The sequence below is a fragment of the Lissotriton helveticus genome, chromosome 3_1, assembly GCF_964261635.1.
Source record: "Lissotriton helveticus chromosome 3_1, aLisHel1.1, whole genome shotgun sequence".
NCBI lineage: Eukaryota > Metazoa > Chordata > Amphibia > Caudata > Salamandridae > Lissotriton > Lissotriton helveticus.
This window is the reverse complement of record NC_136061.1, coordinates 841,741,723-841,747,722: the sequence shown is the minus strand read 5'-3', so window position 1 is coordinate 841,747,722 and position 6,000 is coordinate 841,741,723. Positions and strand designations below refer to the sequence as shown.

Here is a 6,000-nt window from a genome sequence, read left to right as displayed (position 1 = left end):
CATCTATCCCTTTCACCTCCCACAACACCTTTGCCTGCCTTTAGAGAGCAAGAGCGATACCTAACCAATGGCCAATAATCTCAGATACTTTTAGAAATATGACTAGGGTATCAAACAAAGCCCACTAAAAATACACCTTATTGGCTCTGCCTGTAGTGGAAAGGGGTTTTTCCCCGACCGGCCTGTGCATCTGAAAGAGGTGCAGGGTTGGGGGCAGAGTCAGACATACATTAGGATAGTTGGTATTGTAGTGCAATCATTTTGCCTTATGTGTTTCGGGCTCACAGCAACTTTTGGACATTCCCAGCCATTGGCCTCGCCTGTCTGTATGGCGGCTTATAGAATAGCTCCTCCAAATAAGATCCTGAAGGAATCCAATGAGGTTGACACACGTCGAGAGTCTTATCCTATTTTTTAATTTTCGCTCATATTTTGTGCTGCGCTTGCTCTTAGGATAGAAACGATGTGGCCTACTGGAAACTCTTTGGCTTGTCTACCAGGCCGATGCCGCTGAAAGGGTGGAAGGGGTGTGCCTGAGCCCGTTGACATACCAGCCTCTCAGAGGCCCCACTCTGTTGAGTGGTATCCAGATTTTGCTGCATGCCCCTCCCCGGCTGCCAAGGTGACAGTAGTGTTTTGGCCTACTAGCCCTCTGGAAATGCTCTTTTTGAAGTAGCTTCAGTCACCTGTGGAATCTTTGCCCACCTCTGCAGGAGCCATCGTTGGACCCTGACTTTCATACTACAATGGGCTTCCGTGTTCAGCTAAGAACATGCACATGCACAGAACATTCTGTGTCCATATGTATTGCCCCAGGCCCGTCTGACAATGCTTACTGAAAGCTGACGCCTCTATGACCCTCCAGACACTGCCCACTCCTACTTCACAGTGCTTCAGCCGAGCATATGGCTGCCTCTCAAGCCCCTATATATATTCTTACTAGTGATATAAAGCGCCAACGTGACATCTTGGAGTCATTTATTTTCTCTGGAGATTTGACTCTCAGAACATCTTTGGTTTACAGAAGGCCTTTGTTATTACAATTACCATAGCAAGAAAGAGCGCACATTGACTGAATTATGGGGAAGAATGTGTGCCCTTCAGATTGTATATTGAAGGTACTTTCATCAATTTTCATGGTTTGGAGCACTTTACAAAGATGCCCAACTATGAATAATGGTATCTGCCATAACACTGCACGGCTTTCATGATGGGGCAATGTAAGCCTTGGCATCTCAGTGGTGCCTGTCACTAATGGATATCTCGAGAGTCAGAGGCCCAAGCCTGTCTAAAAGAAATATTGTATCTTCCCTGGCATCAGGAGAACCACCCTGGCATCGTCAGCTTCTGAGCTGACTCTGGTCTCAGTGTACTCCACTGGCTTTGTTGAGGACCAATATCACCCGTTAATGCCTGGTATGTTGGTATTTACACCAGTATACTTCAACAGCACCCCGGGCAGGTTGTCATTCTTAGAGAAAGCAACATCACAGAACGTTTTGATGGACAGTTTTGAGTGGCATAGGAACAGTTGTGAACAAGGCCATGCCTAGACTGTAATTTTATTTAACTGGGGTTTTATTTAACTGGGGCAGACACTCAAAGTCTTTATCAACCCCATGCGGCCCCACTCGTGCTCCAAAGGTACGAGTAGCGTGTGAAGTGTCCACCAAAAGCGCTTTGATGCCTCGTCAACGGCATGAAGCGCTATAGTAAAACAAATACAGATAGTTGCAAATCAACGTAGTATGCGCTGACAATGCCCTTTAAAACAGGGACCTTTTCTTTGCATACACATTTATTCTGTATCACAGAAACACTGCTCCAGAAATGCCGTCCAATTTTAGGGAAATGATGCGCACTTGTGAGTTCACCCACAGTGTGAAACCTCGGTGAATCTCGTGGACTCTGGGGTCTGAGGGGAGGCAGGGCCGCGCGCCAGCATCTGTCTCTTTCCTCTGTGGTCTTTGTCAGTTGCATTGTCCCGGTGTCCTCGCCGCCTACTCTCTGTGACTCTTCCCGCCTCGCACGCACAGGAACTGATCGTCTGCGGTACCCACAGCTCCGTCTCTGCAGAAGGCACTGAGCTGGTGAGAGCCACATGCGAGCGCTTCTCCCACGAGTCGAGGCGCTGAACGAAACTCACCCGAGCTGAGCCGCAGCGCTGCTGCAGGGGGCATGGAAAGCGCCTAAGCGAGGGACTGACACTTGGCGCTAAGGACTGCGAGTGTTCACGAGCCAGCGCTAGGAACATCAGGTAGGTCCAAGCTGGGGCTCTGGTTAAGGATGCGCTGTTACTTTTGGGTCACAGTCAGTTTGAGGTCAGGTGCTTTCCTCCCCCCAAAAAAGCATCACGCTAATGATCAAATGCACCGGGTGCGAACACTCCGGCAACCAAGAAGCAGGGCTCGCTCTAGGGCGGTGCGACGGGTGCCACCGCACCCGGTGCTAACTTCGAGGGGCGCCGTGTTTGCAAGTTTAATTTGGTTTTAAAAGCACCTGCTGCCGCTTACCTTGCCTCCAGCAATTTCCAGGCAACAATAAAAATGTCATGATAACTCCGGTGACTAATGTTCTTCCTGGAGAGAGATCAGAGTTTTGTCTAGTTAAGGTTTTGACTCATCATAAGGTAGTGTAGAGGGTTAATATGGCTGCTGCAATGAACATTCACCACACAGATCACAAAGTGCATATAATGTAAATAGGTCAGGAGGTTACAGCTTTTCACATCCTTTTGTTACTTGCAGTTTATAAGTTAAAATCCTAATGTAGAACAGGGAATTATTAACTGTTTAAATAACTGCATGCACACTGTAAAGTATTGATTAGATTGTAGATTAATGTTGTAAAAAGAGTTAATGTGGGTAGAAATCGATTCCTATTATTGAAGAGAACGCCTAAGTATGGTGTTCTGTCTTCAATTCTGAATTCGTGCTTCTCCAGACCACGCACTCTTTAACTATACTGCCTTCCAGTATGGGTGACACGTCACTCCTACACCTCTGGCTTACATAACATTTCCTATATGCTGATTTACATATGTATGATTGATTGTCTCTGGTAATGTGTGTGAGTGATGGAAAGTGCTTTCACACCCTACACTGCTATGAGTGGTGCTATGTAACTAATTAAATGCATCTGCGAGAAAGTGGTTATGGAGACTACAGGGGCACTGCTAAAAGGTGGTGGTGAGGGAATCCCACCCCCACCACCAATGGGGAGCACCAACAAACGTCGAACCAGGTGCCACCAGCGCTAAATCCGCCCCTGCCAAGACGCGTCTAGAAGTGGTTCAGTGTGTGCCTCTGCACTATAGCGACAAAAACATGGATAATCTGTTAACGCGGTTGTCTGCATAGATATCTTCACCAATGTTAAGAGGCCCAGTGTAGTTGGCAACTCTGCGGTACACAAACACGCAGTGACGTAATAACACTTGGCAAGTGTCTGCATTGATTTACTCTGTCAGGTGTGCACCAGTTCAGTCATTCCCTCGCTCTTTCATTCACTAGCTCATTCACTCACGACCGAATTGGCGCAACCAGTCACACACCCAGCGACTCACTCAATTCAGTCATTCCCACTGTCATCGTTTTGTGAAGTCTCTGCTTTTTTTTTTTTGAGTCGGTTGGGCTTGCTTGGACAACAACTTCGATGCCTAAAGCGAAATACATCATTTCCAAGGTATGGGCTAATCTGATGCGATTCGGATGAAAGCGACTTTTTGTGGATGTTTGTTCTCACGTTTATCACTCCCGCCCCAGTCCTTCCCAGCGCCATTTTTGCACTCCACTTGGTACACACAAACGAGAATGGCCGAATGCAATAATCAGCACGTGACTCACTCACTAATCTGACCCTTTATCACACCCATTTATTCACCTGTCTCCAACTTTTCTCCACTAGACCTGGGTCTGCTCGGACAGCCCATAGCAGCCTCTTCTCCCGTTTTCCTCCATTCCTTCCTCCTGGTCTCAGCGCAGGGCCTGCTTCGAACACGCTCGGGGTGGTCTCCGAGGCGGGAGGGAGCGTAGACATCACAAATAGCCTCTTCTCCAGTAAACTCATTGGACCACTTAAGTGAGCCGATAGTTTTGCTCAGCAGGGTAAGCGCCTGCTGCAGCGACCCACGTGTCATCTGCGCCCGAATACCAGAAAGCAGAGCTATCTCTGGCGGCATATCGACGTAACAGGACCAGACCTTACATACAGTGATAACCTTTATGTTGTGCAGGCCTGACAGACTCAGGTGATATTAAATAGCAGAACCATCCCTCGAGTTATACAGAGATGCTGCACGCTCGTGAAGGTATTCTTCAGGGTACAATGATCACAAACCTGCCAGGACAGCTGCGCCTGAGGTTACACAAATCTTACAGGAGCCAGCATCAGCTCACAAAGATCTACAGGTGTCAGACAGCTTACATAGATTTTACAGGACTGTGCAGCTGCCATGCAGGTTACACAGGCTTCACGGTTGTTGTCAGTCAGCAGAGCTGCTCCGTGGCTTATATACATTTGCAACCTTTGACATCGGAACTACCTTATGGTTACCCACGTCAGGCAGGCAGGTGTAAGGCAACACAACAGTGCCTCACTTTAAATAGATCTCACAGGTGCCGGCGAGCATAGCTGCATCTCAGGTTACAGAGATCTTACAGGTGTGCACCTGCACAGCTGCTTCTTCCGGTCTGTACACTTGGAAATTGGACTATAGCGCTAGCCTGCAGGTTATACAAAACTTCCAGGTGTCAGTGAGCTCAGCTAAGTCTCTGGCGTGAAATCTATCAAGCACTGGCCTTGGTCTGTGATTTTATCCCTCAAGGTACCCAGATCGTATAGGTGTCATTGAGCCAGTCCGCATACCTATGTCATGCTTTATACAGATTTTATAGAGTCTCAGCGGGGCCTTACACTACAAAGCAATCCCTCAGGTTACACAGACCTCACAGGAATCAGCCTGCATGGACACCAGACAGGGCCTATGGGTTGTACAGGTTTAGATCTCTGACAGCAAAGCTATCCTTCAAAGTAAACAGATCTTGCAGGTGTCAGAAAGCATTGTTGTGCCTCATGTTACACAGAGGCTACAGGTGTCAGGCAGCAGATTGACACCTCACCTTATAAAGATCCTTGAAGCCCAGGCCTTAGACTGCGGAGCTATTCCTAATCAAGCAGTTTTTCTATGTCATGCTATATTAATTGTTCCTTTGTTTTATAGATTGGCTTCCACATCAACAGGTACTACACCTAAATAAGGTAACATTAGGTTAAGACACCACCATACCTTAGCCATGAATGTAGATTCACCATTTTTCACGAGGTCCTGAGGAATTGCCGCAAGATCAACCTGACTACTAGGCAAGAAACATGTCGACCGCATGAGACTGAGCGCAAAACCCTGCAGCATCATTGCAGAGGGTCGCCACTCCTTTTTAGGTCTTGCGTGGCGTACTGCGCACATGCGCAGTCGAGCTCGCGAGATTTTATGTTTTGGAGTGTACTTCACTAGCAAGAGTTAAGCCCCGCCCCTCTTCTCCATTGACTGGCCTCCTAAACGGTGGCCAGCCATTGGAGAAGAGGTCCTAGTGACGTTCTCCTTTCTCGCTAAGCCCCGTCCTTTTCAGACTGGGCTCCTTGACTTACGTTTGTGGTAAAAGGTTCCTTATCTTCTTTATGGGTCCAGATGGCCCCACAAAGAAGATAAGGAACCTTTTACCACAGCAGGAAGTCGGGACACCCAGTCTGAAAGGATGGGTAAACGGCTGATGATTTTGCAGCGTGATTATGCATCTCTGCTGCAAACAGATTGACTTCAAGTGGATAAATCTTCAGAAAATGATCTATTACACACAAGCGTTTGCATAGTATTTAAAGAACTCCTTCAGTTAACGTCTTTATTAGTAGCGCCCTCTTGTGGTTTCAACTCGTTGACAACCATGGATCCAAACAGTTTTCTTCCATATATCAATTGCTAATTTTCACCCCTGAGGCGGAAAG

General features: G+C 47.5%; 1 protein-coding gene across 1 annotated transcript in view; it reads left to right on the top strand.

Moving 5' to 3' along the window:
* Positions 1-2,066: 2,066 nt before the first annotated feature.
* Positions 2,067-6,000, top strand: part of LOC144823011 (platelet-activating factor receptor-like) — a 68,401-nt gene continuing 64,467 nt past the window's right edge. The window contains exon 1 of the mRNA XM_078681125.1: positions 2,067-2,257. The gene's annotated coding sequence lies outside the window, so the exon portion shown is untranslated. The remainder of the gene's footprint in view (positions 2,258-6,000) is intronic.